Raw genomic sequence first — 27,660 nt, 5'->3', positions numbered from 1 at the left:
CAGAAAAAAACATGGCTGAATAATGCATGTTGGTTGTATAGCGCAGGTAAGTAAGAAAATGTTTACAATTACTGTTTGAAATATTTTTTGGTTCATTTTATGCAGATTATTCTCATGCACTTTGCACTGTTACATGTAGTGAGTAAGTATTTAAACGCTTAAGCTTACAGATTAATTAGAGATTAATTAATATCAGTGTTCGTAATGTCTAATGAGTTGAAAGAGTGCAAAATATTTATTCCAAATGCAGATCTAATAGTAGTATTTTGTCATCGTGCATCCGATAAATTACGCCTTAAATTGCCCGTATTATTATTTATAACTAATTATTCCAAAATTTAATCACTGTTGTGGTATTTAATTGAACCGGTAATGTGGTTGTTGAAAACAATATTAATTATGTTAGCGTTCGTTTGCAATCGTCTGACCAAAGAACGTTTGACATCTTTTTCCCGGCAGGCTTTGCGAGAAAAGTTTATGTAAACATTTAGAATTCTGAATGTAATGTATATATTTTTTCCTTACTAGGTTTAGTTTATTCTTTCTTTAGGATTACCTGATTAACTATATTTGGTTTATAATTCAGTCTAATAATATGTTTATGCACTAGTGTGTTATGAAGTAAAATTACAAAAACTTGAACAACGCGGTCGAGAATCTCATTTATTCTTTAGTGTAATAATATTATTTTTTTCACTGGTATTAATTTCTTACGAAAATGTTATAATTTCAAAATGTAGTAATTATATTGATTAAAAATATGTCGCATCAAATACTTTTCGTAATGTTCTGTTTTACTAACTAGATGCAACATAATTATTCCATATATTTTAATATACCAATATCAACAGGGAAAAGATGAAAATGACCTAAAATATTTTTCTAAAAATTCGTTAAACTAGTTATAAACAAAAACTAAAATTTTGTACATTATTTCCAAAAATGTCATTTCATTATTATTTTATAAATGACAAAATTTATTATATTGTATAAATATCTACCACTGCATACTTATAAGTTTTAAACATTTAATGTAGAATTTATGTTGATTTTATTTTGCCCAGTTTTAATACAGTTTTGAAGTATGATAGTCTTGTTACTAGGATAGCATTAATCTGCTAATACAAGTTTAATACATTTCTTGACAAATGTTTCTCTTATTCATGTAATATAATATATAAATCATAAAATAAGTTTTCTTTAAAATAAATTATGATTGTTTATTGGAATTTAAAAACAATTCTGTATCTGTATGTTAGTATTAAAAATTAAATAATAATTAAATTTTAATGAAGCATTGATTTTAGCATTTAACAATGTAAATATATATACTATATATCCACATGAATAAATGGAAGTGCAAGCTATTTTTCCTTACAAAGCCGTCCATGAATATATACTTTCCTTTAGGCTGATAACCTTTGCATGCTTTGCCATATTCTATCAATCAAATGATGCAAATATGCAAAAAATTTTAGTTTTTAAAGTTAATGCAGGAAATAAAATTCAGTGCATTTGTAAACTACATTAGTTCTCTTATAGCTTGGCATTTAATTGCCCAATGATTTACTAGTCCAAAGTAATGCAGAATTCAGATATCGTTCAAATAAAAGAAATTTATGAAGGTCTGATGTTTTAGACGTATATATGAAGATTAATTTTTTTAAATATTATTTTAAGTTAACCAAATTAATTTCAAATTTAAGTAAGTATTCATGCCTTTCAGTAGCATTATTTTTGGAAATCTTAAATTAAATAACTGAATGCAATATTTCTTGTTAATAAAAGAAAAGCATTGTTATGAAAGACTAGTAAAGTCGATTTGCAAGTTCTAATTACGAAAGGCCATTTTTAAAAATAATTAATTTAAGGAAAAGTTTTTAACGTAAAACTTCCAAACTCACACATGTGGAATATTAATTCTTTATATTTTATCTCATTCTTATGTTATTGATTAATTTCATAGGATTTCATGTGACACTAGTAGTAATTATTAATTAAATTTTATGCAGTTTCTGATGTATGTTTTGATTTTTTATTAATTACGTAAGGTTACATAAGGTTTAAAATTATGTAAGGTACAAAAACCTTCTGCATCTATTAGTTCATGCAGAAGTGAATGAAATTATGCCAGTGGAATTTTTTTAATCAAAAACAAATTTTTGTGGAAAAAAGTTATAAATTCTAAATGCAAACAAAGGAGTGAATTTGAAAGTTATCAAATAAACCAAGGTGTTGGTAATTTTTGCAGTTTTGCAGAAGAATTTTTATACTTTGCAGAACGGGAATATGATGTTTGGTTTTGTTAGTATTAATTATTACAACTGAATTATTGCAACTTAAACACGTAATTTATAATTTTCTAATTTATTTTCATCATGTATATTTCATGTGTCATAAGTCTTTAAAATGAACTTAATTCTCATCATATTTATTAACACAAATTTTTTTAAAGAAGAAAAAGTCACATTTGTTTTGCTTAGTTGCACACGAAGATACATGCCTATATATATAGAGAGAGAGAAAGAGGAGTTATGTTTACTTGCAGACTTTTTTCTTCCTTTTTACTAATATTATAGTATGAAAATCAAGGGGGAAATTAAGCAATCAATTTAATTTTGAAGGATGTGATTACAGTAAGATAACCAATCAAAAATATCCATGAATGAACTACTGGTAACTATCATATTATTATTTAAAAGAGACCTACATTCCAATAAGAATGCTTAGTAACATTAACATTTCAATATCTGATAATAATAATTTTTATTCCTACTTCCCTATTCCTTGAATTTCACTCTTATTATTGTCCATTGCTACTCCCTAGACCTCAAAGCATTTAATGCATCTGGAACTGCAATTTGTGTCGTCTTCTACAGCATTCAAGTTATCACCGTTCAGTTTGTACTACCATGAGCAATGATCTTCAGAATTACCGTATTGCGTTGCATTTTCCACTCCACCCAGCTTTAGAACCAGATTCTCAAAATTAAAAAAATATTTGCAGAAATTTCCCCTTTTTAATGCATTCAGAAAATGAAGACCCCAAGATTTTAAAATGGATTTATCGACATAGTGATTTTTTTCGTCATACTAACAAAGGCAAACTTTTTCACACTAAAGGCCCTGTTGAATCTTTCTCTTCTAACTGTTGAATGTTATGTCAAGCTAATAAAAAAAATGATGTATGATAGTTAAAGCAAATACGAACTGCCATTCACTGTGCAATTTTGCCATATCAGCTGCATATTCACATTCTCTAATTATTTATGTATGATCTGAGGCCTAAGGAGTTGCAAGAACAACAATGGGAATGAAAGAAATTCAAATTATAAAGAAGTAGAAATGAGATAACTTATTAGATGTTGCAATTTTGTGTATTCTTATTGAACTATAGGTTTCTTTTAAAGAAATAATATTGTGATAGTAGTAGTTTATCCATGATTACTTTTCATTTGTTATATTATTACTGTGACTACGTTCTTTGGAAATTAAATTATTCGCCTAATTATTTCTAATTTTTCCCTCTCAATTTTCGGAAGATAAAATTAGTAAAAATAAGTGGGAATATAGCATCAAGAGCATTAGATATCCCCATTTTCTTGAAGCTGTCCACTATTATTGTTTCATCAATGATAGGCCATGCACCCAAAATCTCCTAGCAAATCAGTTAGTAAGATGAAAACGACCACTATGCGGACGAAAAATTTAGGGTAACTCGTTTTGTGAGCGCCTTAAGGAAGAAAAACATTATTAAAATCATTAAAACATATTCAGAATCCTGTGCTAAAAGAAAGCTAGGGGGAAAATGTTGTCCGAGTCCCAGTGATTCATTTGGACGAATATGTAATATTGTTTTAGAAATTTAGGGTAATAAATACAATATTTTTCGAATGCTAGAGTAGTTCGAGAAATTTATTCAAGTTATGAATTCTGAATATAAGTATACTGTATACTATACAGTCAAAAGTCTTTAATCCGGACTCGTCGGGACTTCGGCGATTCCGGATTATCGATTTTTCCGGATTATAGATCATCAGTTTAAATCTGGTAAGATGGCATGCAGAAATTATAAAACTAAAAATATGAAACTGTAATTTATAAAATAATGAGCAATTATGATCTAAAGGGTATCAAAATTTACAAAAAAAAAAGCTTAATATTTATTTGTTTACTTTATTAAACATTTCTTTCAACGCGCGCATGCGTAAAGCATACATTATGCGTAGCCGAAATTAGAAAATTGCAACCAGAAAACTATTTGATTTGTATTCGTGATATTTATAATGACGAGGAATTTGTTTTAAATCATATCAAAGACGGAGTACATCGAGATAAAATACTACATTTAGTAAGGAATTATAAGCTAAATAAAATAAAAACATCTGCTCTGAAGATAACGATAGTGCTGACAGATCAACTTCCAGTTCATTGCGCGCCGCGACGTCTCCCCCCCCCCGCGCAGAGCAGCGTGAAATTGATAAACAGATTTCGGAACGGTTAGATAAACAAAGGATATGGCTTTATCCATTTTTTGGAGCAATTCCACTTTTTCTTTGATGGACATCGAAACATACTTTCGTTTTGTAGATCCTTTGGGAGCTCCAGCATCGGAAATTCTATTTGACATAATCGAAAGTTCAAGCTTACTTTTATAAAATTGCTCTAACAGTCTGCAAAAAATAATAAGCCGGATCCAATTCGAAGATTAAGGAACAACGCAATCTGCAACATTAACTGCATTAGATAATTTTAGCTTAGCTTATACCGTCCGTTATACATTAAACGTGCATGCGTCAACGTATTCTGAGCTTGCTCACACGCATATGCGCAGTCGTAAAGGTCTAACGCGCACGCGTAAACGCCTATGCGCATGCGTCAACGCGGCGCTTGCGCAGAAAGTTTTTATCTTTTGAGGTCCCGATAATAGATCATTCCGGATTATGGGTGTACGAATCAACGACTTTTGACTGTATTTAATAATTATGGTGGCTTCATTTATGAAAAGATTTGCATATTGGCTGTTTTTGTACAATGAACCTTCTCTAAGCTAGCTATACGTGATTCCTGAAGTTTTTGATCTTCAGTGATAGTGGGCAACCTAGAGAAGTTATGTTTACTAATTAGTTATTTTATGAGGAATGCTGGGTAAATTTAAAAAGTGGTTGACAGGGGTAGTTTGTCGTAATGAGACGGTTCACTGTAATCCAATATTTTAAAGAATTTAAGCTGTTTTTAATTTCTTAAGATATTATAAAGAAATGTGATTAAAAGTGTTATATAAGCACACGTTTAAACGTTTTCTTTATTTACACGTATTATACACGTTTTTCTTTATTTAGGAGGCATGGTTTACAAAGAGGGAAAAACCATTCATTTTTTCCAAGCAGTCGAAACGAATTTTTATGAAATGTTATATTGTGTTATTTTTAATTAATTCTTTTTTCAGATTTTATGTAAAGTTTATGAATTAAGTAATAAATTATTTTTACTTCTGTATTTTAATTAGCATATTATTTGCTTCATAATATTTCACAATAAAATTATAAATTCAATAAACTTCTTAATTAACATGCTGCAATATATATATATATATAGGGCATAAAGTTTGTTTTCTGGTGTCACATGTATATTTCACAATTTTGTATGCAAATCTCGAACTTTATAATAAATAGGAATACTTTTTTAGTATCACTTTCTAAATGGTAAATAAGCTTAAATTTATTAAATATCATGCTTGTAAAAATTTATAGGTAAAATTAAAATGCATTAAATTTTAAGATAAAGTGAAGTATTAATTTTTGAAACAAATTTGTTAAAGGCATAATTATATTAAGCATTAAGAATTTTAATGGAAGCAAGGCTTTGAAAATTAAGGTCAGTTGGTGAAGTTTTATACTTATTCAAAAAACATGACATTAGGCTTTAATGAAAGACTTCTATCTGTTAATTCAAAGGAAATTATTTGAAGGTAAGTTAAAAACGTTATGAATTTACCATCTATTATTTCAAACAATAGCAGACTGTTGACAAACACTAAGTGCAGATAAGAATAAAAAGATTAGTTGGACGTTGTAATGCAAGCTTATGAACAAAATTTTGAATTCCTTGTAGTAACAAAATGAAGTTCATTGCTATGTTGAATTCTTTTATTTACTGAAAAAGTCATTTTTTTAGAAGGAGAGAATGTAATATTTTTGAAACATAAAGAACAGCTGTTCTGAGTTCTTCATAGAAATATTTCACAAAATGTCTTTTACAGTAATAATATGATTATATCAACATGTAACATGTTTACTCATATAAGTTAAATCTAAAGCAACATGTGTCTATTTTAGCTAAAATTACTAAAAAGAAAGTTCTAGAACATATCTTAATAATTGACACTAAAACATGCAATTAAAGCATATTGTATTTTTTCTCAGCTATTTTACAGGCCAAATATAAATTCCAGATGCCATTTCATTATTTTATATAAGGATATACATGTAATTTAATGTAAGGAGTAGCATATCAATTTGAACTTAATTATCAAATTAAGCTCAAATCGATTATTAATCAAAATGATATATATACATACAGATATCATTGTTTTACTCAAAACATATTGATTTCAATGTATTTTATTATAATAAGCATCATTTTAGACAAACATCTGTTACTTTTATAGACATATCCTTTAGTATTTCACCTATGAAAAATATATTCTACACACATATAATTACTTAATGAGATATTAGAAGGAAATAATCTGAAACCTTTACAGATACAACCATTGGAATTTTACGTAAGAAAAGTATCTTCTACTCACATAATAACTTGCTGAAATAATACAAGCAATTAACCTGTAACGGTTACAGATATATCTGTTGAGATTTTACGTGAGAAAAACATGTTCTTTTTACATAATTATTTGTTGTAATATTACACGCAAATAATATGTAACCATTACAGATATATCGTTTGGGAATTTACATGAGAAAAATATGTTCTACTTACATAACTATATGCTGTGATATTACAAGAAAAAGATCTGTAACCATTACAGGCAAAACTCTTGTAATATTACAAAGAAAACACCTTTTTCTGTTACTCAAATAACCCATGGCATCCCAGTTTCCATGAGTTTTCTTAGTAACCTTACAGATTTTTTTTACAGTGTATGCGTAAAGAGGAAAAAAAAGAAAATAAATATATAAAGCTTTATCTGACCAAGATTGGTGATGCAAAGCCTTAGAAGGAAGTATCTCGAATACTGAATGCAAAAAGGTAAAATGAAATATCAACGATGGCCACATTAGGGCTCTGAAATGTGTAGACAAGACGTTAAACTGTGTAGATAAATTGAATTTGAATTCAGTTGTACCGTAACTTTGTTCGATGTTTGTTCGGTGTCATATAGCATGAAAGAATATCGATTGTAATTAAACATTATTAAATTGCATTCAAAAAAGGAAGAAACGAACATTATAAAACAATTTAAAATAGAAAAAATTAAAAAAAATTCATAAATATTACTGTTATTTTAATTAAATCCTGCTTTGATGACAACAAAGTATATTTTCCAAAAACTTCTGAAGGTTTTTTATGTGGTACCCGTACGTTAATTACAATCTCACAAAATGATTTTAGAATCAGCGCACACCTAGCGTTAACCATCAAACATAATTGTGAATGCTTGCGTCTTGATAATTGTGATAGCTAAGTGCATCATAAAATGTTTGATTACTATTGTATAACTGTATCAATATGTGTTTTTTTTTGTTAAAAGGATATTAAGGTGCTATGTTACTTATTATTATTCGTATTACTAAATTTTGGCCAAAGAAAAGAAAATTGCAAATTAAATCTTACATTTTAATGTAATTAATTAATGAAATTATGCATTAATTGAATAAATCTGTATGCATGAACACACATTCGTAAAAGGGGCATAGGGCTTTACCAAAGCGTAAACAAGGAACAGTTGTTCAAAAATGTTTGATAGATTATGGTCTAAACGTTTCTGGATTCTCGTTTTAAAATGCATATCAGCTTTAGAACATACAAATACCATTTAATGGAGAGATGAAATTCCGTTTCTATTTGTTCCGTTACTAAGCACATGGAACAACTTCTTCAACGACCGGAATTTTCATCTGTTTTCTATTAGAAAAATAGCCTTCAGCACACAGGTGACACCGAACTGCGGGAGTTAGCTTGGTCTCTAGATATGCCTATTCTGACGGTGATCTCGTATTTCCGTCTTTTTTCCCACTGAAGTAATAGGAGAGTAAAAGTTGTTTTCCTCCTGTACCAATACCGTTGCACTCCTGCACCACCGTAACGGTGTCGTTCAATGATGTTTTCTTGGTGGTAACCGGTACCTGTGCTCTCCATATGAAAGTCCGGCGAAAATCAGACTGTAAGCTAAACCTGGACACGTCGGAAAACATCACACAAGCCCACTGTTGCGGTGTCCACAATGCATGCTCTCTACACCAAGCTAACCGCAGACGACAGTGAGTTGCAGTAAGTGGAACGCATCTGACAGATCTACGAGCATATAGACCAATCTGCCCTAAGCGTCTGTACACGGTATACCTTGAAATTGTCGTACCAGTGGCTGAAGAGAGCTGACGAGACAGGTTTGAGGCTGTGCTCCGCCTGTTTCTTTTGGCAGTAACTGCCAAATACCGGTCCTTATTCGACGTTGTAACTCTGGGGCGACCTGTGATGTAACGTCTACTCACATTACCATCATCTTGAAATCGTTGCCAAAGCCTGAAGATGACACTGTGGGCAATTCCAAGTTTGTCTGATACTTCCAGTTGGGTACGCCCACATTCCAGACGGCCGATAATTCTATCATAAAAATATCGTAAAAAATCATCCAAATGCGTCCTTTGTGTAATAGCTATTCGGTTATTGCACTGAAATGCTTATAAAGCGCCTGCGAACAATGTTACTTCTTTGCCTGTATTCCTTATATATCACTCACTCTCTTACACTCTCGTCATTGTGATGTACCATCGGTGTCATCTGGTTACTTCCTGAACTTTGCATATGATTCTTGAAGATGTGTGAAGTGATTTTACAGGTGATATATTTATTTTAGAGTTCGATTTCCGTGTGACTCCGAATTATCCTTAATTTATGGACATGAGTGTATTATCGCTCTGTATTATATGTAAAGAAATTAAATAATGAAGAATCTGCATGAATACATGTATGTTTCTCGCACTGTGACAAAAACGACAGTATATAGAGCCATCAAATTTTGAATCCTCCACCCGAACATAGGCATCTGGACGGCCGAATTTCGAATTTGTTTTAATCTATTTCATATTTTGTAAAACTTTAACGAATTTTTGATTAACAAACTCAACGAGTTCAGAGCGAGCACTATACGGAAAATAACAGTTTTATCTTCAGTGCGGAAATTCTAAAGATATGCTGTTTTCAAATGTATGTGGTTTACGGGCGAAGAACACGATATTCAATAAATAAAGGTAACACACAAAAATTAAAAAAAAGAGTGCTTCTAGATTTTATTTTATCTTTTTTTTTTTCCTTCATTACGCTCAGAAAACTTTATGCTCCGAATTTTATAAATTACTAAAATAAATAATCCACTTTAATGTTAATAATTTAATGATGATATAATCAAATAAATATTCATTTTGTAATGCTATCATAGTTTTGAAAATCACTGCCTGAAAATGTTCATTAAATTGAAAAAAAAATTATATCAGATCTTGTTTAATTTTACCTTATTTATTTCAAAGCATCACGTACTATCGATCTTATTTAATTTTACTTTATTTTTACGCAAAATTAAGTTCATAAATTTTGTGCTTAGAGTTTTTACCGGCTTATCAAAGTAAAGCTGTTTGTACAAGAATTACACGTGAAAAAAATGCGCGAAATGCAGTAAAAAGTACTTTAATGAGATGTATTAAATCCTATTTGAAAAAAACTGTGATTTTCATAATCTCATTACTATACAACTTATCACATTTAATAATTAAAAAGAGTTATGTGATACAAACGCCATAGGTTTCAGTGTTAAAGTAAACCAGATCGTCCCTACTCTTTCTTGCCGACATGTCAGTGACGCGCGCTCCGCCCATTGGGTTAGTCTGTCTCTTATTAGTCCATGGCCTGAGCACGAAAGCGTGACGTCACAGCAGAAGACGAGTTGCTCGCGGTTCCGCTCCTCACCCCTAATTTTGCTTGCCCATTTACTTAGCTCTTGCTTTTTCCTGTTAGTTTAACTTACTGTTTGCCGTTTATAATTTAGGAAAAAATTCGAAGTGGAATTTTAAAATTAAATCTTATGTATTAATCCAAGAAGACAGGAAGATTTCTTTGTTTGTTCTTGCATTGTAAAGTATAGGAAATAGAAACAGATGAATAAGTTTAATTTCTAATTTTCTGTCTTTACTAATTATTATTACTAAATCATTACTAAAACTTGATTCTTTTTTTTTTTTTTTTTTTTTTTTGTCAGAATATTGTAGAAAAGAGTTATATTAGATTCTGCTCACTAAACAGATGAAATTTTTCCGATTATGTGAAGTTATGAAATACATGTATACAATATCAGATTTCATGAAGATGTAAATTTCAGACTGAATTTAGCCTAATTTTAATTATTAAATGAAAATAAAACTGACGTTTTATTATTTTGCTATTGTTCTCTTTTAACCATTTCATTTCAAACCTGATATTCTAATTTACAACCAGAGAAAATTTTTTTTGCAAGAGAATAAAACATTATTGCACTAAAAAAGATGCATGTTTCTGAAAAACAAATTATGATCTTTTTCAGCGCTTAAAATTGATATACCGTTACACTTTATAAACATAATGAACAATAGTTTGTTATCAAATATGTGTAATTTTTTGTGTTAAATTAAGTAGGTAACTAAATATTAATAAACTAAATATAAATAAATGCAGTAAACTGTAAACAATTTTTGTCAGTAATTACAAATTATGAATTAAACATTTTTAAAATAACTGTTGCGTGAAATAAAATGATTACGAAAATTCATCAGAAGTTAACAGGAGGAAATAAAAATTCGCACAGATAAAGAAGTTATATAAGAAATATATAAAAAGAAATGAAGCTTATATTCAAGAAATGCATGAAAAGAAATAAAACTTTAAATATATGTCCATTCAGTAACGTATTTTTATAGATTCATCAAAAATATACCATTGAACGATGTATTGCACATATTCTCCTCGAATAAGTTTGTTATAGTAAGTACTATAAACAAATCTGCGGTATTTTACTCACTTATAAAGCAGATATAATAATTGTAAAGATATTTATAATGTAAAGATATTATTGATCGTTTTCCATATACAGGATGGGAAATCTATACAACACAATCATTATAAGTAAAAAAAAAATAAACCTTAGAAGAAATAATACTCTGTAAAAATCTTGTTAAAAAATAAATAATAATAATAATAAAAAATATAAAATAAAAATAAATAAAAAAAATACACAAGGAATAAAAGACTTTACAAGGTATAAAATGTACAAGAGATTAATAAAATTAACACTATACAAGAACAAAGCTACAAAGCATTAAATTTATATCCATTTCGGTAATGTATTTAAATCAGTTTAGAACAAGTTACCAAAGATAGCGTTATGTGTCATTACGTGGGGGTACATAATGTGCCCCCTTCTTTGTATTATGTGTTATGTGCCATATAACTTTTTCAGCATGCTGATATTTTGAAAAGTTTATTAAAATTTTCGTTTTTAAGGCTGTTTTTAGTTATATCAATGCCTTTTCAACAGTAAGGTTTTAGCAGAATATTTGAACATACCCAACTACATTTTTAAATTATGTCTTCAGCATAATGCCCTGATAGACATATGTTTAAATGATCAAAAAGTTCAGTAAAAAGTTAACTGATTAATAATGTTTGAACTAACTAAATGTCTCTGGTTTTATGTTGTTAAAAAGAATGGTTCATATTCAGACGAAAGTAATTATTTGACTAAATAAATTTTAATAATAAGTGACCTTTATCAGATCTTCTATCAGATTCAGTAACAGTTTTCAATCGTTTCGTTATAGGTCCCATTTTCGGCCTTCAGTCATTAACAAAAATATCGAGTTCTTCTTTTGAAGATTGGCCCACCAGCGGCCGAGCGGTAACGTCGCTGAACACTGGTAGTTCGGTCCGAGGTTCGAATCCCGCGAACGGGCTGGCTGCATGGGCGTTTTCGTGGTTTTCCCCATGTGTAACGTGTATACGAGCCAGTTTCCCTTAGAAAGTCCTCCACGAAGGCATCCCTCCCTTAAGGCAGATAGCCCTAGAGTGCTTTGCCGTAATCTAATAAACCAAACCAAACCAATCTTTTCAAGATTAACTTTTCCTAAATGAAACAAATGGCTAATTAAATAAAAAAAACATCTAAGTCAAAAAACGGGATTAACAGGCTTCAATAAGTAAAAGTGTAAATTTAAAGCGATATACAATCATAAACATTATGTCACATTTGTAGTAATAAGTAAATACAATGCATAATCTTAATGCAAACTTTTGTCGAAAATTTCGCCGAATAAAAAATTTGTTCAAAGAAATATAACGTTAATTTCTTCTGAAATCTTCTGAAATTCATTTAAATTCTAAACAGAATCTACACATAAGTAAAGATCTATTTATAAAATTATTACCTGCATACAATTTAAAATGCGTTTTATGTCTTTTGCTGGAGATAAAATTTTATTTTTTCATTTTGCGTATGCAAATCCTTCGTAGTGGGAGTTTCAGATTATTTTGCTTTTCAGTTCAAATGATATTTTCATTAATTCCTAGAAGAATTTAAAATGTCTTCAGTTAAAAATCCAAATTTAAAATAGACTTTTTTTCATACTTATTGTTCATGCCTCTTTGCATTTATTTACTGTTTGATTTCATGTGTTCGAGATAAAACTCTTTTATCTATTTTGCTCGAAATATATCAATGGAAAATTTGCGTCAGTATTTATTGTTCTTTCAACCTACTTTATTTGAAGTATCATGTCTGAGTTTCAGTAATTGTCCCACTTATTGTTTATTTGTTCAATAATCTTCGTAGCAGATTTATCATTATTTATTACTATTTAAATTATATACATAGTTATCATTAATTAAAATAAATTTATTATTATTTAGTATTTATTTTTATATTTTATTGTAATTACTCACACACTGTTTGAGATGCATGTGTTTGGGGATTTGGGGAAAAATTATGCACAGTATCCATTTTTTTAGTTGTTTATAATTTCTCAACATATTTCCATGGATAGAAAATTTTAATTTAAAATTAGACTCTGAATACAAGACAGAATCCAAATTTAGAAAGCGAGAGTATAGTAAAAACGCACAGGTTATAGATTCATTGCTGGATGATTGTTGGAAGCTTTTCGCTGCTTCCCTTCGGTCCTCGGCTTGTGACGTCACTGACCAGTCGGCCGCGCTTGTGCTTAAGCCTTATTTATCGAGACGGTGTTGGCACAGTGCAATATGTTTGTCGTAAAAAGATTAATTTGTGCCGACGTATCATGTAATTTTTTTCATATATTATGACAGAGAATATTGTTTTGAAAAACTAAAAACTACCTTTTAGAAATGGGTTTAAGGGGGGGAAGGGCGTGAACAGTGCGTAGAAGATATTTTGAACTTTACAGGTAGGCAAACTAGCTATCAAATAGATCCATTAAATAAACTTTTCAATAAACAAATGTTAAGGAAAGGTTTGCAATTCCCTTTTTTTCTTTGTTTAAAATATAAAATCGAAACCCGAAATTTCCGTTATATATAAGAGTAGTATTAAAATGTATGCAATTTAGAAATAAAATAGGTTTCTCATGTACTATAAAATTTATAGGTTTAATAAAAAGGAAAAGGATTGTTCGAATAAAAATGTAATGTGTGAAAATAAATACATCTTCTTTAAAATTATATTTTTTCAAAATGCCGTGATGTTTTTAATTTAGTACGTAGAAGCACAAAATATCTTCTTATCACTGAAAACGGATTGTATCTGATCATTTTAATTCAAAAATGATCACGAAGCAAGCGATATTAATTTTTACTTTTTATTTGTATTCAAAATCATGCGTTTATAAAATGTATAACGTAAGACATTATGAATAGTGACATTTTTTTATTCACAACATTGGCCACTGAAATACGAAGAACTGTATTTGAAACTCTTCATTCAGTGGAAATAAAAATCAAGTAAAGTACGAGTATAAGCAACTTTTATCCTTGTAATTTATCTCTTTAAAGGTTTAGTTTATTAATTTTTATTTCATGAAATTTTATTTTTAATAAAAAAATTACAGGGACAAATAGAAGTCTAAATTTACTAGTTAAAACTTCCGAGAGTAAACGTCGACCCAAAATTAAGTCTCACTTAGAAATATAAATACCATTCGGCATTGATTTCTCATACGATTGTGTATACGTAAATTGAAGTACTTATGAAACTCAGGAGTTTCAAGCAAACAATATTATCTTAAGAAATAAAAGAATACGACCAGTATTTTTTATTCTAATTAATAATATAAGCCAGTTTTCATTGATGCCACGTTTCCTAAGTGATAATTTCTCAGCAGTTTAGCAGCAGCCGTGATACACATATGAAGCAATCATTCATAATAAACAAATTATTGGTCACTTTCAGAGGACGTCTCTAAGAGATTATTCACGTTTCAAATAAAAAAATCGAAACGTTAAAGCTTATTAAAGGAAATAAGTATTAGCTGAATGTGAAAGCTAAACCATTTACGTTTCTAAATGGTTTAAACATATATGAAGCTGGTCGTCTTAGAAACATGAGATTTAATACCAAAATTTCATAGCTGTACTGGTCACTTTCAGAAATGTTCGTCTTAGAAAAATGGTTCATTGTATGTTATAAAAATTCAAGCAGTAATAAAATATTTTCGAAAAAAATATATCTGAAAAAATTTAATAATATTTTAAAATCATGTATAAAATGTCTAAATATAATGTTAAATATAAAACACCCTTTTTAAAACTACTATCATGATTCCATATCTCTTATGATTTTCCATGAATTTGGCCATCTTAGAGAGGTATTGTTTAATAATCTTTGTTTATGTTGTCAGAAATACTTTTTTTCTTAGGGAGATAGTCGCCAAGAGGATTCACTATAATTATATATTTTTTGAAAAAAAATATATATGTTTCAATTTTCTAGGTATAATTTTAAATTTCAGTCTTATCAATAAATAATGTAAAAATCAATCAGTTTCCGTTAATATTCTTTTTATGAAATGGCTTCCAGTGGCCGAGGGCTGAAGTCGCTGAACAGTGGCAGTTTGAACCAGCAAACGCACTCACTGCTTAAATTTTTTGTGGTTTTTCTAATATATAACGTCGATGCGAGGCAAGTATTGAGAAATTCCTCAACGAAATTAATCCTCCTCTTCGGCAGATAGTCCTAATGTGCTTTCAATAAGCCAACAAATCCAAATCGTCTACTGAAGCATTATTGAGCTTCCTCCTGTTTCGTCTTAATAAAGAATTAACATCTAAACGATTGACTGCAGGATGTATATAAAGTTGTTAATGATACTTTCAGAAGACGAATGAACTGAAACAACACAAAACTTAATTTTTGATAAAAGAATATTGGATTAACAAATATAAAAAGAAAAGAATTTTAAATTTTGAAAATTAACAATTTTAATGTAGGTAGTCTCATGCAATGACTCATTTTCTCTTTTCTAATTTTTTAAACTATATTTTTCACGGAAAACTGCCAATATAGCTTTATAAAAGAGACTAATTAAATGGCCTTTAATAGTTAAGTATGTACTATACGTAATATTAATTTTCTACTGATTTTCAGGTTTTGAATGCTAAAGTTTCCTTTTTGCTTTTTTAGCAAAACAAAATATTAACCAATCCAGAAGTATGAAATATAGAGGTAAAAATATTCCTCGTTCTTACTTGAGTTTATAAATCATTATCCGAATATGTATTTGCAAATTTTAAAGCCTGTAACACTCATGTTTGCAATGTTATCGTCATGCGATGATTTGTACGTGCTTTATTTTTTACCACGCTATTTTTCACGACGATGTTTTAAAACTGCTTATGTCTTTGAACCGCTTTATTTTCGATGACGATGTTTTATACCTCAAAGTTTGAGAGCTGCGATATTTTTTCCTTGCTTTCGTTTCTCCCACGATGTTTCGTACGATGATTGTTTCCGTCTTGCGTGGTTTTCTCCGCGGCGATTTCCTTCGCGATATTTTAGTCGCGATGTTTTTGCCTGCAAGTTTGACTAGATGCCAATCAATATATGCACTCATTACTTCGATTAATATATGCAGTTAACATTTCAATTAAGTTCTGAAAGACTGTTTAAAATGTAATCTTAATATTTTTTCCAGAAACATATACACACAGATATAGATGATAGTAATTAATATTTTTTTGATAGCCCTTTCAGCAAATTCAGTGTACATATGTCATTTATTCAGCAAGGTCTGATTTCCGCAAGAATATGTCTTCGTGACTGACTGCGTAACCTCTAACAATTAAAATTTTTTTTTTTTAAATCTCACTGTATGCATTCAACATCTTGTCAGCGAATGCCTGATGGTTCCGCTCATAAACTGCTGAAGCAATGTTCAAACGTTCCCGATTGCTTATTCATCTTCAGTTCATGTGTGCTGATTTCACGTATTGAGTATTCAAAATGGGATAACTGTTTGCCTCTCTTTTTCGTACATACGTCTAAAGCTGCAGCCGTATCGGCGTTTGTTTGCTAATATTATACTTCCCTTAAACGGTCCATGAACTTGCGCACTCTGATACTTTAAGAGCAGGATGTGATATGTCTACAACACAACCGTCTATGATATGATTTTTTATCATTAGTTTAAGGTTCCATTTTGACTGTTCCTCATACTTATTTCCCTTTAAGAACGTTGTACAGTTATTTCTTGGTAAAATATATTCTTTTATATGAGTATATTAAAAAATCTCATCAAAATATTTTGATGAATTTAGTTTTATTGTAATTTGCCCATAATATATTAATTGCTTTATAATTCTGAATATAAATTATTTAACATTAAAAAGGTACTTGTGTAGTGTCAAAATTTTAGTCAGCTATAATTTATAGGTAGTAAAGTTTAAAATGAAGACAGAACTGAGGTATAGCAAAAGAAAGAGAAGAGTAGGAAGAAGCAGTGAGAATATGCTGAGAAATGAAAGTAGGAAGATAGACGGATATAAGGTATTTCTCTCACTTTCCTAGCGTGCCTTCATAGTGCAGTGGTTCTGCACGCTGGGCCGGTATTCCAGAAGTCCGTGATTCGATTCCCGGCAAAGGCGTTTGCTAATATTTCATCTTGCCTGCTTCCAAAACAATCCTAATATCTCTACAGTGGCGCCCGAACCAAAAAAGGTGTTGGATGAGGTTTCTCCACACCCAGGATTTGGCGATTGGGTCCCCTGAAAACCCCACTCGCTCATTAAAAAGGGGAGTATATAAGGTATTTCTCCCACTTTCCTAGCGTGCCTTCGGGGTGTAGTGGTTCTGCATCCTGGACCGGTATTTCAGAGATCCGTGGTTCGATTCCCGGCGAAGGCGTTTGCTAATTTTTCCTCTTGCCTGCTTCCAAAAATCCTAATGTCCTCTACACGGAGACTTAGAGGCGAAGTCTTAGAGTCAGAGAGATGGAGGCTTTTAGACGAAAAAGGAAATTTGAATTTTCCTGCAAAAACAATTTATATTTAAATTCTTTTTATCATTGACAATTCTTCATGTTATCGAACCCTCATTACCTTAATATTTATATCCACGCTAGATTTTCTTCAGTGGTGGAAATTATGGCCTCATTCATAATAACATTTCAGAACTTTATAAGGTATTTCTCCCGCCTTCTTCGCATGCCTTCGTGGTGAGGTGGTCTGCACACTGGGCGCGCATTTCAGAGATCCGCGGTTCGATTCTCGGCGAAGGCGTTGCTAATTTTCCAATCTCTCCTGCTTCCAAAAAATACCTAATGCTCATTATACACATACATTATTATTTTTATACAGTGGCGTCCGAACTAAAAGAGTGGTGGATGATGATTCTTCACACCCAGGATTTCGCGATTGGGTCCCATAAAAAGCCCAGTCGCCCTTTAAAAGGGGAGTATATAAGGTATTTCTCTCGTCTTCTTCGCATGCCTTCGTGGTGTGGTTCCAGAGGTCCGCGGTTCGATTCCTGGCGAAGGCGTTGCTAATTTTCCAATCTCTCCTGCTTCCAAAAAAGTACCTAACAACTTAATGTTTTAAACTCTTCGACTGGATTCAGTGTTGTTTACAGAATCGAAACTCCAGTGGAATTAATAATTATTCTGGGATGTGACTCTTGTTTAGCTTCAGTGGAACCGATTTATGCATATTTTACATACTTAATTTATTAGATTGTACCTGCTAGTGACGATTAGATCTAACTTCGTTCAATTATTTATGACCTCGCGACAAACAGCAAATTTACAGACCGATAATTTTCTTTTTTTATGGAACCACGGACATTAAAGTTTCATGAATATTGAAGAGTTCTACGAGTATTAATTATGACATGTATTCTTGAAATTTAACGGACTTGCAAATACAAAATAGCTCTGTCAGTATGTAAGCTCTATACTTGAGTTTGTGTCAGCTCTATACTTGAGTTTACTAGGATTCTATTCAATACCCTTGTAAAAATTATTATGTTTTAACACATCAAGAACACGCAAGGAAACATGCTATAATTCTTTCATTCGCGAGTGGCACAACACCAAGTAGACTAAATCCGTGACGAATTATCCTCGCCAGGTTTTGAACCATGTATTTTCTGATTGATGGATGGATGGACATCCCTGCACTAGACCCTTGGATACTGAACAGCCATGGTAAACGCACGTTGGGAATGTGATTAATTGCTTAGTCTCTAAAATCGATAAGTTATTCTAAACGTGTCGGAGATTTATGGCATTTACCAAGAAATAAGATTACAACTAAGAGTTTAATTAAAACAAAGTACATTAAACTTTAACGTGTGGTACGGGACTTGTAAGGAATTATCTCTATCCTCTGCTCGTGAGATAGAAGTCTTAGTGTGTTTCACATATTTCAGTCTAATCTATATATTGAAGGACATGTGGTACCAATGAGTTATTTTCCATACACTAGCTTTGCTTCTCATCTACATAAGACTATTCATGGAAAACAAGCTAATTTTCTAAAACAAGTTTGAGAAAGTTCAAAGGCCTCTTTAAATTATTAAATACTGCTACAAATATCTGTATATTTTAAAGCAAAAGGATATGAAATTAATTTCAACCAATTATTATTTAAAATTTCGTATTTCAAGATCACGCGAAGGCTGGTACACTTAAAGCTCTTTTAATGTGAGGAAAGAATGATGAAATTGATGAAGGATAAATATGAGATATTTAAAAATGACTACTTGGTTTAATATTTCTTTAATGACTGGTAAGAGATCCACAAAAAATAAAAATAAAATAACTGAAACTTTGGTCTTGAAGCACCTTTTAGTGGACAAAAAAAATTAAAGTTTTGGACGGACTACGCACAAAGAAAGTTCCAGTTTGTACGCTGTTAAATATTCTGTGAGGGATCTAGTGAAGAAAGAAAAAAAAAAAAAAAAAAAAAAAAAAAAAAAAAAAAAAACAGGCTTGTAAAATGCGGAATTGAGTCTCGCTTTCATCCGAAACTAACTCACCGATTTTAGGGAGTATATAAAAACATAGTTTCATGAAATACAAAATTTCAGATTAAGCATTTTTACTGATTAAAATTCGAAACAAATGTTTTTTTTATTAACATTCAAATACCGTCATAGTTATCTTAAAATTTGCATTCAGAAAACTTAGTTTGGCTCGTATTTAAGTTAACACTGGAGAAAACACAAAAATATCTATCGAGCCAACCCGTTCACCGGGACAAGAACCTGGGTCAAGCCATCTTTATCACTCAGTCACAGTGCATGCAGTTTTTTTCGAAACACCCCTTATTAAAGCATATAGTAAGATGAAAAGTTTGCTTCTTGATGGAATCTATATTCGCGTAATTAGCTTTTATAAAAATAGAATTTTTACGTCCAAATCCTTGATTTAATTGCTTCATGCTGAACAATATATATATAATAAAAACAAATGTAAAAGTGCTGATGTACTTCGATGGCATAGATTGACAGATGTGGTATCTCACTCAAATGTAATAAAAAAAAATAGAAGTACAGATATAGGAACCCTGAGATACAGGAACGCAGAAATACTGAATGTGAAGCACGTAGATCGCATATTAAAGAAAAATAATTCTGATTGCTTAGAATACTAAAATCTTGAATCCGTAATAAACAGCAAACAGGGCAGTTGAGGCAGATTAAATTTTAATTTTTATTTCATTTGACATTTGTGGCCACAATTTTCTTGGCACTCTAATCGTGCCTATGTTTAGAATAACTACATTTTTTATACTATTGCGATAGGAAGAGAGAATAGTAAAATAGCGTTCCAGCAGCCACAGAGATAGAAGCTAAAGTGTGCAATTATCCGGTATGGAAGCTCACAAAAAGAAGGTTTCGTTTTCGGTTAGAAAGTTTTCAGTTCTCAAAATGTAGTTCAGTTCAAAATATTGGTTAAAATTTTTGAATCAGCTACGTCATTAGCGTTACGCAAGACATGTAGCAGATTAATCTAGAAACTGCGTAGTCCAGAAATATTATTATTACTTTGAGAATACAGAGAGGAAATACCAAATTAAAAATGAGAAATTAAAAAAACTAAATTAAATTATAAAGTTGATTCACATGTTTTTTATCTTACATATTGATACACAGAGAAAATAGCCAAATTAAAAATGTCGAATTAAGAGGCTGTTACTAAATTAAATTATAAAGCTGATTTACATTATTTTTATCTTACATATTGATAGTCGTCCAGACGGTGTAGTGGTTAGGGGAGCTTACTACGGTACCGACGGGCCCCGGGTTTGAATCCCGGAGAAGACATGGATGTTTGTAAATGTATAGCGTCGGTGCGGCATGGCGGCACTCTAAATATGCGGAGAGCCGAAAGGCCTCTCGTGTGGATTGGTGGAAGGGAAGAGGGGTGGGAGACCCTGGATCACCCCACCCCGAGGTGCTGCCCTGAAAAGTGGGGGTGGAAAATAGAAGTCCAACTTCTCATTGGAGTAGGCTCTGGCAACCATTGTTCCATGCAATATGGACAAGACAACAACAGCAACATTAATACAGAGAGGAAATACGTATAAAGTTAAGTTAAAAATGAGGAATTAAGAGGGTAATAGTACATTAAATTATAAACCTGATTTACGTATTTTGATCTTATATATATCTTTTTTCCTTTGTACTTTTATCATATGTATTGAAACTTATGTTACGATATGTCAGAAATGTAATCATTAATAACAAAAAAATAGACTTTTGCTTTGGTAAGGTATTTTCAGAATTCGAAATGCATTTTATTTTCTCAAATAATCCTTTTGTGATTTTTTTTGAGGAAAGTATGATTTTACTCTTTAAATAGAATTAAATGATTTTAAGAGAACTGAATTAAACAGGTTTGTTATTCCCTTCAAACTACTCTGCAATTTAGTACCTTTTGGTTGTAGTGAAAAGATTTAAAGCAAATGAATTGTAATCTCAATATGCATTTCTAAAGATATGAAAGAAAGAAGACGTCTAGAAAAGGAGTCAGAAAAGGTTACCTACTCTGAGATACCATTTTAAGGTTTTTGGCAAAATATATTTTCCTATATTACAGAGCAGAAAACAATTATGCTTGTCATAAATTACGTAATATGTAACAAACTATACAGAAAGAATATACAGAAAGAATTTAGAAAACTATACAGAAAGTGAAAACAAATGCATGGTTATACAATGTATTGCTGAAAATGCCTAATAATTTTCCTTTTAAACTTCAAAAGATTACTCGAGTGAAGCTTTTTCAAGAAACGTTTCCGCTCCTCAAGCATTTTCATAGAATTATTTTTTTGAAGATAAATAACTCTCCTTTTTCCAGGTCTTATTAAAGTTTATTATTTCTATTTTCGTGCAAAGAATTCTTTTTTTTCCAGAAATCTAAAGACAGAATACCAGCAATAAATCGTCGCTATTCTTAGAAAAATTTTTTCCTTACAGTACAGTGGAAAAAATAAAACAGAGAAATATATTGCAAACGTTCTATTTACAACCATGCATGTGGGAGTAATTAGAAAATGTTCTTCAAACTATTTAAAATTGCAGCATTATGTATTTATAATGTCTAGAAATTCAAACATTTGGGATTGATGAACTTCAAAATTCCTTTATGAAACTGTGTTTGTCTTTTTGCTTTCAAGAAAATTTTTATGATTAGTAAAAATTTAATTATGATTAGTAATTTTAGTAATTTTATGATTAGTAAAAATTTAATTGGCTTTTATGATTAGTAAAAATTTAAAGTTATAGCAATTAAAAATCTACGTTTTTATACCCACCGATGATAACAACTATAAAGGTGCTGCGTTTCTTAAATCTCTTATATAATCTTAAATTTCTAAAAATATTAAAATTCAATAGAAATACCGAATATAGTCAGGTCCAGTAGAAAAATTTATAGAAAACACAGTATGAAGGTTATTTTATCTTCAATTATATCGATCATAGAACTTAAAACACTTAAAACTCCCAGAGCAATCACACTTCCCATAGAAGTGGGCATGCAAAGCAGATAGAAATTTGTTTCACGCTAGCGTTTACAACTCTGGTGACAGGACAACTTCCGTCCTAAGGCTATTGCCGTTTACAGGTCAGCATTTGAGAAGGAATTGCTAGTTAGTTGAAATCAACTATTTTCTAAAATTCATAATAACTGCAAACTGCTTTATATTCTGCAATGGTATAAATGATGTAGAAATGAAAATTATGCTTCAAATCAAATCGACAGCGACGAGACACAACTGTGTAAATGAAGTTTTCAAAAAGTATAACTCTTATTAAGCTAAAAAGATGAATTTATGAGTTTTACAATGACTTGAGAATATTAAAATTATTTAAAAAAATAAGAAAAGGAATCTACGTCATTTCTTTGATAAAATCATCAGTACAATATAGTCATCAAGCATAGACAAAGGGAGATTTAGGTGTGTGTGATTATGGCAAAGCCTCGAGGGCTTGGAGATTCAGGTATGCCATCCATTAAATGTATTGTCTAAATTAAAGTGTGTATAATTTAGCAATATGTGTTGCAGCATATCATGATTTTGACTAAAATTGATAATAGATATCGTTTTGAGTAAAGTGCAATCATGCTTCGGGCACCTTCGCTGCCGTTTCCATAAAATTTACATTACAAACACGAAGCCTATTAGGTTTATCTTTCCGTTTACGTCACATAATTTCGTCTTGCCTAGAGATTCGGTAACAATGTAACTGACACTAATATATCTATTGTCGGCACTGCGAGAAAAATGAGCTATTCGTCTCATGAACTGAGAAGATGAAGAAATTAATTAGTGAGTATATAAGTAAACTTTAATGATTATATCACGTAGTACGAATAAACAGATATATAGCCAAGGCTACATTTTTGGACTGTGCAGCTTTAAGAAAATTGGAAAGAACATCGATCTCCCTTAAGCAAATGAACAAATAACTGGACACACTGCTTAGTTATATTAAAGTAAATGGCATAAATGCGTACTTTTCCTCGTATAAAAGGGTCTGTTCTAGCTTTTCGTTTTATTTATAATAGAGAGTTTAGGGAGAATACTTAATTAAGATAGAGTATATGGTTGACATGACCAATGCTGGAGCTAAGCTTTTGCTTCCTGGAACAAACTCTGAAATTCTGTTACGTAGTTCCTTACTAAATTCTAGAAATGTTTTCCCCAACGGATCCACTACTCGCACTGGCGCCAACCGTAGAAAGGAATCAAAGTATAATTGGAAACATTACTTTTGTTTTATCTTACTTGTTATTTTTATTTTTGTACATTATATTATTTTTGTATATATAACGATATGTCTTGCGTATCATCTAAATTTATTTAATACCAGACTTAATGAGTGAACTCAGTATGGATCCTAACTTGGTCCATTTTTCAGAAGTTAAAATATTGAGAAGACATATTTCATCGTCGGGTCAGTTTTCATTTTGTATAAATATCACTAATAATTATTCGTAAATTAATATAAGCCATTTTCAAACTTACGAGACAAATTTTGGCTTATACCGCAATTTTCGAAGAGGGTGAGCTACTTTATAAATGAGCATCAGCTGTACGGAATACAAAACTATAGCAGGAATAGTATGTAACATTTATTGAAGACTATATATTTTATCTATCAAAAATAGCGGCTTGTATTTTTGGGACAGTATGGATGAAAATATTAGATTGAGCTACTGAAAATCAAGTGCTACAGAGTTTCATGACCTTTTGAAGAAACATTATTTCATCTGTGAGCGACTGAGATACTGTTACGACGAAAACACTAAAACTGTTATTGATGGAAGTGGTATATTGGCACTTTTAGAGCTAATAAGCTTTCAGAGCTAATAATTTCAGAGCTAAATTAACCTGTGTATGTGAGTTTGCTGAAAATTCACCCAGAAAAAATATCGGCAAAAGCGAATATTGATCACAGACACATTACCTTCAAGACATGTAGACCAATATTTTTCTAAAGTACAACAAACCTAACAATTTCAAAATAAACATATCAAGGATTTATCGGCATATATCGGAGTCCAGTGAGATTGTTTCAGCACAAGCCTCTACAGTTTGTGACTTGCTCTTATGCAGATACATAGACGTGCAAAATTAAAGCATATCCCAACTGTACTAAATAGCTGAGAAACTCAGAACGTCAGCGAGCAGACATTATACAATCTAAATATGCCTGACTTGTCTGATATCTCTTAACTGTATTATTTGTTGAACCTAACGACTGCCTTTAGAAGTTACTCTATGTCAGCGGGTTATCATTTTCCCTTAAGGTTTACGGTAGAGACGATGTAGAATTCAAAAATTAAAGGTTAACATGAAATTGAAATTCCTCATTGCTGTTAAATTATTTTTAATTACAAGTGCAACTCATAGTATTCTTTATTTGAATTTTTAGTTCGAAGACCCGGTTTCTAACATGCAGAACCTTCGAAAACGGAGAGTTGATTGCCTTTTAAGAAAAACAAAATGGTTAGTTGCCGTGGGAAAGTGACTACGAAAGTAGCGCGTTGCCTTGCTTGAACATAACGGTAAAACATAGCTTTGAATAAATTCACTTAGCCCGGTTGCAAAAGGGAGACAAAAGAAAGGTGTGGACGAACAGTAATGGTCTAATGAGAATAAGGTGGACGAGACGAAATGGTTGGAGGTTAATGATCCCAAATACCCCTCTTTTCTGTGAGACGACCGAAGGAGAATTGAGAGTCAGGTGAACTTAGTTGTTAGAGTCAAGACTTCAAATACAATGGAATCCATGTTGGACCCCTCACGAACTAAAATTTTACCTTGTAAAGTTGCGCGCTTTCAACCTGCACGCAACAAAGTGGTGACTGCTGAGAACTGGAAATAGACCAAAGTCTTGAGAAGGGTTTAAATCCCTTTTTATTCATCTTTAGAAATTACAATTGCGTGCTCTTGACGCCCACAAACTACGCCGACCCGGCGGTAAAATAAAAATAAGAAACTGAAAAGAGATAATAACAAGTGACTAACTACGAGGCTCTCTAAACGTAACTAACCTCACTGCGTTCTAAAATACCATTAAAAAACATTTGCCGCTGCCAGAATTTGGAAAACTTGGAAGCAGGTCCTACAAACGACCTGTTGAAAAGTTTCTACAATTCTGAACTAAATTTTAAGAGCCTCGTTTACATAAAAAAAATCTGTTATCTCACAAAAGGTATAATAAATTTCTGTATATACTTATTTTAATTCTCTCTTTTTACAGCAACCTTTCCTGGACTTCAGCAATCAATCTGTTCTCTTCCTTCCAGCATCTGGAAGGAATAAGTATCAGTATCTTTCTAAATACATTATAATTTACACTTTCTTGACACTGAATAAGTTTTTGTTTTTGAATGATTTATTTTCCTTAGTTACTGCTTAATTCACATTCATTCAAGTATTCAAACATGAATTTAACTTTACCCTGGCTCTCCACCATGTGTGGTGTCAAACGGGAATATTCGTGTTTTAGTATAGCAACACTTCCCCTAACCACCATAATTTGTTAGAATTCAACGACCAAATAGACACACCTTACTCGACATTCTACAACTCGATGAGCTACTTTAACATTCTTAAAATTCAAGTGTAGGTGGAGAACCCTACAAAACACATTCATTCTAAATTCCCCCTCATTCATCTTTAGACATGCAGGCTTTCGCTCTGAAGCATGATTTTATGTAGAGTTTAATACTTAAATTTGAATTCATTGCTTTTGAGCATTTACTTTTAGCATCTAAAATTTTATACTTCTAGACTAAATTCTACTTTTACATAACTTTCAAGTATTTACGTATATTTACAAAATTCTAATACATATGATTTTTACAATTTACCATAAAATGAATAAGAGAAAAATAAATTTTTACTTTACTCATTCTTCGCCGAGCTGGCGGCACTGAAACTAAAGTTCTTATTAATACAAGAATACGAAGTTATTTTTATCTTAGGCCAAATTTTGGCTTTAACATAACAGAATTAGACTTTCGACCAACAGAAACTGCTTGTTCTTAGATTTTATACTTAAAGAAAATAATACTTTTGCCTTAGCTAAATAAAGTAAAACAAAACTAAGTCTCAACCGAGACACATTGACTTCCGTCAAAACATAGAACTTTGTATTTACGCATAATTTTTTCTTTTTCGGAACAAAAGAAAAAAAAAATTATAGAAGATTTTAACTTATCTTTGAGTTTTCAATGATTGGAACTCCGACATTCTTTTCTGGCAGAACTGCTCCCACGTTATGGGTTTCATGGACGTCAGTCTTCTCCATAATGTCCTCCGAGTGTCGTCCACGTTAATTTTTCTTTTTCGCCCTCTGCATGCTGGCCTCTTGGAGTGGTAGTCGTCGGGTTGCTGTCTTTTCCGTTTTTCCCCTGGACGGCTGGTCTTGGCGTCCTCCGGTCTGGAGTCATGCTTGAATTTCTTCTGTTGGTGGTGGTCTTTTCGTTCCTCCTGCTGTCTTTTTATTTTCGGGAACGGCGGCCTTGTTTGCACCCGACTCTCTGGCCCTGGGAGCGTTCTCCTTGATGTATAATTTCTACTGCGATAGGTTGTAAGTGGTGTTTTCCTCTTTACCAAGGTTTCTTTACGCGGCGGCTTTGCTTTCTTGTTTTTCTTAAATGCTGGAGTCTGAAAGTTTTCGTTTCTTCTTTTCGGTACCGTCGCATGGGTTGTAGAAGGGCTAGGTTTCTCTTCAGTTCTCTGCTTCTTGGGTGGTGGAACGGGTGACGTTACTTCTGGACCTTCTACTTCTTTTACGCTTGAGTCCTGCAAGAAACTTTTAAGGATTTCAAAATCATTTTGATTATAATATTTTTTCACCTGGTCGGGACTTGATTTACATATTTCCCCTCTCTCGTTCTTAAGGTACAA

Source organism: Stegodyphus dumicola, chromosome X1, assembly GCF_044657685.1.
Source record: "Stegodyphus dumicola isolate Sdum_Otavi_A_Nest chromosome X1, ASM4465768v1".
Lineage (NCBI taxonomy): Eukaryota > Metazoa > Arthropoda > Arachnida > Araneae > Eresidae > Stegodyphus > Stegodyphus dumicola.
This window is presented reverse-complemented; position numbering follows the sequence as displayed.